Genomic DNA, 13986 nt, shown 5'->3' with positions numbered 1-13986 from the left:
CACAAACATCTCTAGATCCTCATAATAAATGTATTGAGATTTGCTTAATGATCTTAAAACATCAAAACTGTTCTATTGGTATCCCTTAGTCCTAACCATGTGCAGAACCACTAAATAAGATTCCCATCTTTCTTACTTCCATGAAGGCTATGAAAATGGATTTGGACAATGGACGTGCCTACATGTAAGACTTTCGCTAGTCTTTCATTGTGGAGTATTCATATAAGGCCTCTATACAACGTGATAAGGATATAAGTTTTGATGGTGCAATCCTCGGCGAGTTCATGCTTTGGATGGGAATAAATTAGGAAGTAGTATTTGTGACATTCCTCTTGGGTACGGTAAAGTATTTATAGTCTTGTTGATGATACAATGGTTTGCACAAAACAATGCAACCTGCTGGTGTATTGATTGTTTGATGCCAAATCCACAACAATCTTTGATTAACAGGAAACCACTATAAAATTATTATCATGAAGTACATTAGATGATTGAGATTATGGTAGAGACCATTTAGCATAGGTTTGCTAGATTGAAGAGCCCAAGGTAACAACCAAAGCCGAAAAAAACACGGACTTGAAACATAACACTAAATCTAAATGGCATCGCGATGCCGAGCAAAAGCAAGAAGCTTCAATGAGGACAATCAACTCCAACTGCAAAGCTCTATAGTAGTATCTCTAAGCACAACACAAGTTGACAATGTTAAAGACACAACAGGGGTTAAGACATAACAAGAGCACATCAAGAAGGAAAAAATTATGGTAGTCACTAATCAAGTAGCAGGATCATTACCAACATAAATTAGGGTAGTAAAAACATTATAGTAGTGACCAATTAGGTAGGAAATTGTTGATTCACTTCCTTTGTTGGTGACATACACATTGGGAAAGAATCAACAAAAAGAGGTGGTTGAAGCACAAGCTGTCTATTGCTTGTCAAGAGTCTTCCGAATATTGTAGCAAGTCGTTTTATCTATCCTAGAGCTTGTGACACAAATAAACAAGCAAGCTCTAATGTTATAAGCATGAGCCTAATGTTGCACACTTCAAATACTTTAACTATTTTCATCAGACATCCACAGAAAGAAATCATGCTAACTAATTTTGGAAAGCAACTTAACTTTCTTCTTTTGTAGTGGGTTATGTTGAGGTCTACATTATGAGCAAAGCTATTCTTTGTGATGTTGAGGCTTACGGGCTGATCAAAATCCATTCTTGGTGCACACTATTAACATCTCCACCAAATAAGAATCAAACCTCTAGACAAAACCATTATGCTCATTATACATTCTGATGGCCCTCCTCTATCCTATGTTACTATTGTCCTCTCTATCCTAACCGATTGTCACCCCATATCCACAGCATCAAATGACTTATGAATTGCTCTTGATAAGGAAGTGATGTAGGTAATGAACAAAGCCATATTTAGTGTCTCACAAGTTACATAACACCGCGAGCTAAGAGAAAATCTAGGACAACCAAATCCACACCAAGTAGGCTTTGTTTCTTGTTTGGTGTGCAAACCCAACATTAAGTGATTGTCATAATAGGTCGCCTTACAATACTTTTGTTTCAACATTTTGTTGCCTTTGTTATTGTACTTCTTGACCTATTATTGTTCACGTAAGTAGTAGTCATAGGCGTGCTACCTAAAGGAGGAGCATTATAAGTGGGGAACATTAACCTTCAAGAAACCACAAAGGGTTGATCATTAGCATGTTGTTCAACCCTATTTTTCTTGAGTTGAGCCTCCTATATAGATGAAAGCATCAAACTTGATAGCATTGGGCCTTTCTTTGTTACAATGTGATGTGACGAATATAGATCAAGCAATCATATCAAGAGCAAAGTGCACAAGGACACAGTCAAGAGTGGCCTCCCCAAGAGAAATCGAATATTTCTTGAGATCTTCAAATTCCACAAGATACATCAAATTCATCCTCTTGTTGCATAATATTTGATTCTATTTGCTTATGTGGGTAAATAATATTTTCCTAATTGTGACTTACATACAAATCATATAAAACATCTAAAGCCTATGATGTTGTATTTTATGTGTGGAGTGAGGGAAAATTTTCATAGAGATCGCAATCAAGGCATGAGTTTGTTCATCTCTTCCATCCCACTATGCTTGCTTAGTAGTTCGCAAAACAACTCTAGTATTAGAACTACTAGAAACTACATAATACTCAACAGGCCCCCTATCCACATATGAAAAATTTATGTTCTAGTAGAACTACTAGAAACTACATAATACTCAACGGGCACTCTATCCACATATGAAAAATGTGCAATCAATGCATGAGTTTGTTAATCACTTCCATCCCACATGCTTGCTTAGTAGTGAGCAAAACAACTCTAGTAGTATAACTACTAGAAGCTACATAATACTCAACAGGCCCTCTAGATGAAGAATGTACATTGAGCATGCACAATATTATATACAACCAATGACTAATTTTCTCCACCCAGTCTATCATCAACAAAAAATATGCCAAAAACATTGTTGTTGTCACAACCATGGCTAGTGATTACATCTAATGCAAAATATATTTGCATTGATTGCACAAAACCACCATGGACTATTTAGTACAAACCATAAAAAATATGAAAGGTCTATTTTTTTGGAATTTCCTCTATAAAAAATACACAAAATATGACCAAAGTGTCGATTCCATGGCGTTGCTTGAGGAACGAAGGTTGAAATGAGCCCAATGGAAATTCTTAAACACACCAAGCTCTCTCAACACAACCAACACATATGCCACCCTGAAAATGATGACCAAAGATCACCTCAATCCGAGGAAGTGAGACGAAAGGGTGTTGATGGCATAGCTTGAGATGCCAAGGCCATTACCAATTGCTGTGGATGTAGGGTTTTCATAATGCACACACAAATCTTGGAGATAAAAGAGAAGCTCAAGGGCACACATATCAGGAAGCTATATTGTATGATGTGAAAAAAAAAACTCAGTGAGGGAGAAAGTTCTTCTAGTGGTTTTAAGTGTGTATATACTCATCGATAATGTATCATAGTATTAGAATCCACCTCCATGCTTCTTACAATATTAGCATGAACAAGATCTAAAAGACAAATTTCAAAATAAGTAATCTTCTTACTAAAAGACTCCTATGTTTTTCCTTTAGTACATAGTGGGAATACATGAAGAATCTTGTGAAGCTTGGGCAAATCAACACACCTCCTTCAAAGCAAGGTGTTGTAGGTGGCGACGTGGACATGACCAATACAACAATACCACAATATACTCTCAATTGCACAAATGAATTCTTTTGTGAGAGCAAACAATTTATGTCAATAACCATAAGCCACAATAGGGAGGCTCCTTTTAAAAACCACTTTTATCACCTAAGCATTAAAGTAGACTTGAGAACTTTAATTGTTTCTTAAAAATGGAGTGGAGAGTTTACCTGAGATGATATCGTCTAGAGAGATTTGTGGAGAATTTTGGCACATATATGATTTACCTAATACAATATCACCTATAGGGATATGACCACACATCCAAAGGCACAATGAAATGATTATGAATATAAAAACATTAAGAGAGACCAATAGTCCACTCTATTTGTAAGACATGTGAAATGATATCCCACTATTTCCAACCCATTCCTCTTTGCCAAACACCTTGACTTCTTGTGGGTTTGAATTGTAAAAAAATAGAAAAGGACTGAGAGAGAGCAAAAAGAAAAGAATGAGAAAGATAAGAAAGTTGAACCATTCCTTCTTCTTTGATCTTATCTTTGCCTTTTGTGGTGGTGGTGATCGCTTTGGATTTGCCTAAACTGGGTGAAAGCATGATAAGGTGGTACACTAGCTAAGCTATTCAGTCACGTACTAAAAAAAGTTGGGCGTATGGTAAAACTTTTGTAAAATATATTCAAATTTTACGAAAGCTATCTTTTTAGATTCTATTCCAAATGGTATATAACATGATAGGGTATGCCATGTGATGACCTCTAAACAAGAAGCTAGTAAGGAGCTAGGCTAGTTGTGTTCGAAAAGGGGTGGTGTATAAACTTTAGGGTGTGGGGGAATTGGAAGAAACCATGATTTGTGGAAAAGGAGAACAAAAAGTTGCAATATGAAACATGCATTGATAAATAGATAGAGACTTTGGTGATTAAGTAAGGTGCCAATTTCTTTGGAAAATATATATGATTAGAATTGGATGTCCTCCTATAAAAATAAAATTTCTCAACTAATTTCCAGCTATATGGAGTCAAGTTGGATATTGTTTAAACAAGCAAGAGTAAGACCAAATGGTAATGTTGAAGTTTATTGGACATTTTGGTGTTGGCAATAAGATGATCTATGATTTATAAACTAGGGTTACCATCTGAAACTACAATATGTGAGCTTTTAAGTATAGGCTATCATTAATTGTGTGTGATTTCTTCATCTTCATGTAATGATGGTAAAAAAAAATGATTTCCTAGGTGAATGACACCATTGAGTACAAATGGAACTCAAATGAGCATGTAGGCATGTTGGATATGTAGACACTTGTAAGTGGTTGAGGATATAGGACATAGGAAGAAAAGGCAATGCCAAAAATAAAAAGTCAATAACCAATGACTACCCCACATCTTTGCTCGATAGCTTATGTGGTTTTGATGATTTGTATCAAATTACACATGCATCTATGAACAGTAATGGTCTTTGCATCTTATGGGATTGGGCCATTTAAGGCATGGTAACAATGGGAAGCCCATCCTCTTTCAAGGCAAAAAACATCATGTAAGGGTGAAAAAATAAGAAAGCATAATCTAGTACCATAATAAAATGGCCCTAACGCATTCTCAAAGATTACAAAAGTTCATTCAATGCCATCCATGTGAAACTGCTAACATAGGTTAGGAATATGATATTTTTTATTAAAAAAGTATGTAAAGTGAAAAACAAGGGGTCATTTATACTTTTGTATGAATCGTAAATAGGGGATCTTCCAAGGCTGATTGTAGGTGACATGTTCTTTTTATAGAGAGTGAATCGTTAGGTTTGATAGTGGTACTACAAAGCACATTATGTCTCATTGTGACGAATTCATTGTCTTTTTGCGTGGGAATCCCACCTTAGGTGATCGTCACAATAATCCGCCTTATAGTACTTTCATATTAACTCTTTCTTGCCTTTGTTATCAAAATTCTTTGACTTATTACTGTTTGTGGAAGAAGTAGTTGCATGCATGCTACGTGAAGAAGAAGCATTATAGGTGAAAACATTACCTACCCTATTGTGGATGCATGACATAAGTGTAAGTGCATTGGAGAGGCTTATATTGATGGAGGTGCACATGCATGCGTTATTACTCAAACTTGTATCAAGGTTGGGACTCAACATGGTGAAGAATTCAGGTTTTTGTATAAAGCTTGCAAACCAATCAAGGGTGAAGTGTTTGGGAGCTATAAAGGACTAGGAGATGGATGTATTTGATATTAAATTGCTGGTCAATTTTCATGTTATGTCTGTGGGTATTGGTGCATTCCCTCATCCTTGGAAGACCATGTTTACAAGAGACCAAAGCTATACAGGATTGGGGACACGACACCATCACTCTCTGCAATAAAAGAGGTGATAAGAAGAGGTTTGATGTGGATAGAAAGAAATATTTGGATGTTGATTTTAATGAGAAAGACGATGAAGAAGAGTACTCAATTTGAAGAAGAAGACAATGGGAATGATGACTGTGAGGTGGAAGATAGGAGCGATAATGATGTAGACGTTTCTTCCTTGTTTCTTGAAGAAGAGCACAATGAGAAACAAAGATTTCTTTGCCTTATAGAGAATGAAAATATCTTTAGTACTTATGTGAAAATTGAAGAGCTGATGCAACCAAGGTTCAACCTAATGTAAAACAAGAGTTGATTCAAAGCTTGTTGTCTCTAGATTTGACTAGTCATGAGAAGGGTGGTAGAAAAATTTCCCAGTTTATTCATCACTTCTTATGAGAAAATTAGAGGCTTCAAAGGAGAGAAAATCCACATTCCAATCAAGGAAGGAGCTAAGTACATATGCCAAAAGCTAAGGAGAATGGGATGAGTACAAAATGCTTTAAAGGAAGAGGTAGACAAGCTTCTCAAAGTAGGTTTTATATTTCCCATGATTATTGTGGAATGGGTCAGTCTTCTTGTTGTCACACCCAAGAAGGATGGAAAGTGGAGAAATTGTGTTGATTTCAAGTCTTTAAACACAACTATGAAGAGGGTTCCATACCCTCTTCTTTCATAGATGACATACTTGATTCTATTGCATGGCATGAGAGGTATAGTGTATTTGATGGATTCTCTAGATATTTTTAGCTCACTTTGGCTCTAGAAGTTCAAAATAAGACCACATTTATCACACCATGGGGATGTTTTTTCTATGTCCATCATTTGGTCCACTGAGCAATATTTCATCAACATAAAGCACAATGATTAGAGATATCTCATCCATACACTTGACATATAGAGTGCTCTTAGTTGGACTATTATGAAAACCATGTGTAGCCATGTAAGCATGAATCTTTTTATACCAAGCACGTGGAGATTTGTTTAAGACATACAATGCCTTCTTGCACACCTTGTTTTCCTGCCCAAGGAGGATTGAAGGAGAAGACAACCATAGCTACATAGAGAGAGAGAGAGAGAGAGAGAGAGAGAGATACACAGCTTCAATAAAGTAGACTCAACTTACAAAATGCAAATAATACCTTATCATAAGATATGTACAACATAGGCTTTATTTATAGATAGTTGGATAGATATCTGATTGGCATATCTCCTATTTGGATTACACATAGCCATACTAAATAGCTTACATATAGGATGACAGAGCACATAATATCTAGGATACTATGCCACACATGCACTTATCTTCCACATAGGCTTCTACAACTAGGAGATGTTGCACACTAACAACCCATGCCAAGCATGCACTAATCTTCCACATAGGCTTCTACAACTAGGAGATGTTGTACACTAATATCAGAGGCCAAACATAGGACACGTTGACTATAGAAGAGATGGTTTACATGCCAATTGTTGGTATAGGTCAAAATCCACAATCTGAAAAAACCTCCCCTTGGACTTTGGACTAGACTAGTGATCCACTACAAAGATCTTACATTGCCATAAAGGCTAGACTGCATAGGTTATAGTGACTCAATGGACTATGGTGTCACAAAAGCCAAAAACACCTCCCCTCAAAGCACAAGTCTCTTAGGAACAAACTATCTACATAGACCAAGTTGTCATAAAAAATAACTCCAAAAAATGGAGGTTGGGGTTCACCCATATTTTGTTTGCAAGTTGCCACTATCATTGCCAAGTCACGAGACACTGGCTTCATGTTCATCTCTTCTATTGTGCTACTCTCTAGATGCTATTGTTGCTTTGACACTTGGAAGAGGGATGCCCAATCTTTCCACAATGTGTACATTGTTAAGTCTCCATTGAATCCTTTCCAAATTGAAGAAGAGGTTCAATAAAAAGGCAAAATTGACCAAGCCTAATCAAATGGATCTGAGGATGAAATTTTTTTAATAGCAACAATCTTATTCCAGCAGTAGAGGCATGGCACTATGAAGACGGCTATCTGGAGAGGAGTTCCTCCAGTTCAAAAAGCAGCTCTTGGAACAAACATAATGAAATCTATGTTAAGGTATGTGAAAGAATTCAAAAGCTAACCATAAAATTGGATGATATTAGACGAAACTTACCATAGGTTTCTAAGTTTATCAGAAAGTAGAGGAAGAAGGCATCAAAAGCTATGGCCATGGATCTGTCTGAAATAAAGGATAATGAAATGTTAGTTATTTAGATTGATTTCAAGCTAAGAAAATAGTGGGAGTCACTGTGATGTGTTTTTGGATGGTAGGGCTAGAGTGAACACCCTAGGAGAGCATGTCAGATAGAAGCCTAGGACTCAAGAGATGAAACCAGCTCCATTCAAAAACCAGTGGCTTAGTAAAAAACCTACAAATCAGAGTGGGCGAGGAGAAATTTAAAACCAGCTTTCTGGTACTGGATGTACAAGGAGCTTATAGTATGCTATTGGGATGCCCTTGGTTGAGAAGTGCAGGAGCCATTCATGATTATGTAAGCCAAACATTGAAAATTTAGAGATCCAATAGGAGAATTTGAGTAATAACAAATTACACTAGAAGCTAGGAGAAGTCAATGCAACCAGAGGAACTATGTAGGAAATATGGTACGAAAAAGATCAAGTAGATGCTGGCATCGATGAATATATTTCTTATAGAGTAGAGATAGGCTTAAATGCTTGTTGTTGGATTGTGAGAGAGTAGAATGTCTAGGAAAGCAGTCTCCAAATAATTTCATTGAGTCTAACCCAGGAGAAAGACCAGTGAATTTGGAAGGCAAGACTCCATAAGAATTAAGTCAGACAAATGAAGGCTTTAGACAAGATGAAGACCACATGAAAACCAGTGTAGGCACGTTGCTAGGAAAACAAGAGCAACGGGAACCTCTATAGCCATGTCTCCCAATAGAGCTCAAGATACAAATCCAACAGCACAAGCTGTATCTAAAGAACTCCGACAACACCACAATTCAAAGGTAAGTGATTCCTTGGGACTTTACAAGCACACTTCCACTCAAAAGACCACCATGGAAACTAGGAAGCACTTGCCCTCGCATGGAAATACAACACATGCCAACCAATGCACGTGAGAAAAAGAGATTTCCCCTTCACCAAATGATTCTTCAAAATCACAAGTTTGAAGTGTATACACACCACAAAACAAGCGAGCTTCGACAACTCACCCTATACCAGACTGCTTGTGGGCTGTCATATCCTGTACCTTGTGGGAAAAAAACTTTATTTCCCAAACCACAAATTCAAAAGGGATGCTTTCAATCCTCAAAAATTCTTTGCATTTTTTGAAACAAAAGTTTTGAAGACCACAAATTTCAAATCTATGCACCTCTATGTTGGCACGAATAGCAAGATGCCAAGGTGCGACCACACATAGGAAAGGGAAATCAAGGGCAAAAAATTGCATCAAAAAGCATGAAGAGGGCACAACAAGGAAAAATCTACAAATTTATGATATGTTTATGAACCTTTTTATGTCTGTACTTATACAAGTGATGGTTCAAAAAACTCACTTACAAGCACTCAAGGCAACCCGATAGCTGGCGCAACACTAGTGACTTGCATTGCATGTACATGTGCTTGCTAAAGCAAGCTAAAAAAAACCCACAAAAATAAATCCACACACCCTTTTGACACACAGAATCATGTCCATATGTTCAAATTTACAAAAAATGGGTTGTTTAAAAATGCGTGGAACATAATTCCCAGCATGTTAGATCATTCATGATTGGTAGCAGAAAAGAGAACCTATAAACCAGGTGATATATCCTTCATTTCATCTTCATATCAGCTACACAATAAGAAAATTCTTCAAATGAAGACTCATCCTCAACCACAATCATCAACCTTGCAACATAGTTCTTCAACATGTAGCCATTTACACGTGCTTTATGTGGGGTACCATCCAAGTTAGTAAGCTGATGTGTGCTATTTGAAAACCTATTCAAAACCAAGAAAGGACCTTGCCACTTGATTTGAAACTTCTTTTGAAAAGAACCATGTCACCCTTCTCGATGTCTTTGTCTTTCACCTTCTCATTTGCCTTTGCTTGATTGTTCTTCAATACATATTCATAATGCTCAAAAGCAAGCAACCTATCCAAGTGTGCACATTGCAAATACAAAAGCCTCTCTTTAAGTGCATCATGAAACTCATCTTCAAGATTTAACATCATCCTCAAGTTTGGTATCTCCACTTCAATAGGAAGCAAAGCCTCTTTGCCAAAAACTAGGTGAAAGGGAGAGAAACCAACACCTGATTTGATGTCAGTCTTGTAAGCCCATAGAGCACAAGGTAGCTCTAAATCCCAAGTCTTAACATTATCTCTTATCATCTTTTAAAGCATCCTTATGAGCTCTCCATTAAACCTATCATTCATTCCATTACATTGGGGATAATAGAAAGTAGTAAACGTGTGGTGCACATGAAGCTTCTCGCATAGGCAATCTACCATCTCTCCCCTGAAATCTGGACCCTTGTTAGAAAGTAGCTCCTATGACATGCCAAATTTGTAGCAAATATATTCACATAAAAATTGGGAAACATCTTTGCTTGTGATTTGCTTATACAACTTTGGCTTCAACCCACTTGGATAGATAGTAAACAATAGTAAGCATGTGACATTTGCTAGATAGTTGTTATAGGTAAAGGACCTATTGCATCAATACTCCACTTCTCAAACACATCATATTGCATAATGGCACCTCTAACTTCTGATTTGAGAACCCTAGTTTCCATGTTTTGGAATTCTTCACAAGACCGATACTAATGACGAACATCATGTTGAATGCTTGGCCACACCACTACAAGAAAAATGACCACCACAAGAACCCTCATGATTCTTCTCTATAATTCTATAAATTTCATCTTTCCATGGCACCCTTCTCATCACAAGATCAGCCCCTTTCATGCACAAGGCATCACCAAGAAACACGTACCTTTTGACACAATGAAGGAAGGTTTATTTTTTTTATTTCTCCAACTTTGATGGAAGCATACATGTTTGCATAAACTTGTCTTCTCTCTTCAAAGATTCCCTTCCCAAATGAAGAGGAGAATGAACCCTTATCACATACAATTGGCCAAGTGAAGCTTGTGTTGCACCATGTGCTTCTTCATTCCGAGAAACACTTAAGTAGATTCTTAAAAAAACATATTTTTCAAACTTGGAGTCCTACTTTGCCACACCCCAAGTACTTGCTTAACCACCAAAAAAACATCACCCCAAGCTCAAGGCAAAGGTACTCAGCTTCATTGTTGCTTTGTGTTGTAAGCTTCAAAATTTGTTTGGTTACCAAAGCACCTTGAAGTAAGAGCCACCAAAAAACAATAAATAGGCATTGTCTGTGTTAGGATCTTCTATGTGTTGCTTCTTCATGGCATCCTCCTTAACAAGAAGAGGGATTTATTTATAAGTAATCAAATCAGCCAGTGTAGCCCTTGTACTCTCCTAAACCAAAAAAGAGAATTGTAATTCCTATAGCTCCACAATCCACTTCATGCGTCTCTTTGATAAAGTAGGGCTATTCACCAATTGAGGTAAAAGAGTGTAGCTAGTGAGCAATGTGAAAGTTTTGGGAAGAAGGTAGTGCCTAAACCTTCTATATACATAATTTACACTCACCATAATGAGATCCACCTCTAGCTTAACCCTACTAGCACAATAGATAGGCTTCATGTAGTGAGAGTTGTGACCTCGTTGAGAAGCATAGCTCCAATAGCATCCTCACCTACTGATGGATTCACATAGAATTCTTTATCCCAATAAGGAGATTTCAATGTAGGGAGAGAACCAAGAACCTATTTGATGCCTTGAAAAACCTCTTCACATTCATTTGTCCATTGTAGAGGATCCAACCTTACTACTTGTTGTACAGGATAAAGCAGTTGAAAGGAAAAAGGAATGGACTTGACATATAATTCATCTTTTTAATAAAATTAGCAAGTTGCTTTGTATCTTTAGGTGATGGGAGGAGAACCAAATCCTTCACTTTGTCATGATGTGCTTCAATCCCATTCTTAGAGATCATATGTCCCAAAAACTTCACTCTTGGTTAAGCAAGATGACACTTCTTTGGGTTGATTTGACCTCCACTTTCATCATATTGATTCAATGAAAGCCCAAGTTTTGAGCATTATGATCCCTTCTAGAGCTATAAACACAAAAGTCATCAATAAGATCCTTCACAAACTTGCCAAGAAAGGGAGAGAACTCCTTACTGACGCACTTTTGGTACCAAGCATAACCATTCATAAGACCAAAAGGAAGCACACACAATATCACCAATTTTAAGGCTTATTTGAATGCCTCTTTTGAGATGTCAAATTTGGGGCTTTTGCAACATTGTTTACAATCTAAGCAAGTTGATGGAGGTATTGCTTTGTCTCATGGCAAATTACATTGAGACATTGTCACAAAGATTCAACTTTGAAGATCTGAAGCCCATTGGTCCTCCTATGGAGAAGAGTTTGAATCTTAGTATTTCAGATATTGGAGACTAATTTGATGTCACTCTCTATTAGCAAGTTGTTGGTTGCATGATTTATGTATGCTTTACACGAGCATATGTTTAATATGTGGTCTCATAGGTGAGTAAATTTGTGCATAGCTTAGGGTCTATGCATTGGAAGGGAGTTGAGAAATCTTTTGCTGGTTGAGTGGCACTATACATATCAGGTTTCTTTATCCCAAAGGGGGATCATTGTTGCCAAATTCACATTCTTTTTCAAACTTAGAATAGCCTATCTGCTATGGCACATGTTCATTAGTGGTTTTTGTTTATGCTTAGACTACATGCCTATCTTGGTTGAAAAAGAAGTAGCCTACAAGAGCCACTGCTAGTTGTGACAATGAGTACAGTGTATCTTTTATAGCTATTATTGAGTGCATTTTTTTTAGACACCTTTCGAGTGACTTGTGTGTTGGACAATAGTATTCCACCCCAATCATCTCTGCAGAGTGCTTTGATAGTTGCAAGGACTAGTGTGTTCCATGATCACACAAAGCACTCTGATAGTTAGAATTCTTTGACAATTGTGAGAACTCTAGTGTTCCATGCTCACACAAAGCACATAGAAGTGCATTATGATTGAGGGAAATACTCTCTATAGGAATGGTTATCTTAGCTTATGTTTCTTCCATAGGACACCCATGCTAATATTTTTGCAAAGGGTCTATCTTGTAAGAAGCTCAAAGCTTTTCACAAGCTTTGGGCTTACTCCACTTTGTGAAATGATCACGTGTCTTGCAATTTCATATACATGAGTGCTTAGGACCACTAGGGTACTTTTTTCCATCTTTAGGATATTTCTTCCCCCTCCTTGTCTATATGCTATCAAACAAATTTTGTTTGAGAGGAGATCGGGTAGGAATTAGGCCTCTAGCTATGAGATGAGTTAAGCTAGAGTAGTTAAGACTAGTATAAGAAATCGAGGGCAATTTTAATTGCTTATAGTCGATTAGAAGTAATAACGTAATAGTCTATCTATTTATTTATCCAAAATAAAATCTAATAAACCAATACAATATGCTCAATTGTATACTCAAAATTCTTGCTGATACGCACTTTGAGAAGATCACATAGAGGTACCATCAAGCACGAAGGATACTTTTGCAATAGATGAACCCAAACCCTTTGAACTCCCATTGTTTCCCCCCCTCCACCTTGCTCCCCAAGAAGAGATCAGCAAGGAGTACAACAAGAGGAAACCTGTCTCAATACTTCTAGAAAAATTCTTCCCCTATTGGTGTACACTTTTTCTTCTTTCTACACGCAGTGTCTCCATTTTTGGAGCACCCATTGATGTTGCCCAAGGACAACTTTTCCCTCTTGTTCAAGGATCTCTTTCTCCTCTTCCTCCTCTTCTTCCTCTAAGCATACACAACGCAACAATAATCATTCAAAAACTCCTCTCTTTCTTCTCTCAAAAGCTACTCTCTTTCTTTTCTCTTTTTCCATCCCTCAAAAACTCCTCTCTATTTATATACAATTCTCTAAATAAAAGAAATAAAGATGTGATTTCTTTGGTTTAATGTTGAATGGCCCCAAGCGTGATCACCCATGCAAGTAGTCATCCTCAACCCTCCTTTGATCAATCACAGCACCGTGACTCTTGCCCACTATGTCGTAGGAAAAGGCCCCTTGCAAGGGGAGCATGCCAACCTCATAAGGCTAGCCATTGGACTCCTAGTGTGAAACATGCATCCTACAGTGCCACAAAAATGGCCACAAAACCTTACAACCACCATGATGGCACACAACAACGCTAAATTAAACTCCTTTTGGCTTCATTTTTTTACCTAAATGGGGCCCAAAAACTAGCATGTTGGCTCTAAATTACAAAGGCTTTATCAAGGCCTCTACA

The sequence above is a fragment of the Adiantum capillus-veneris genome, chromosome 28 (genome assembly GCF_014529385.1).
Source record: "Adiantum capillus-veneris isolate H3 chromosome 28, ASM1452938v2, whole genome shotgun sequence".
Lineage (NCBI taxonomy): Eukaryota > Viridiplantae > Streptophyta > Polypodiopsida > Polypodiales > Pteridaceae > Adiantum > Adiantum capillus-veneris.
This window is presented reverse-complemented; position numbering follows the sequence as displayed.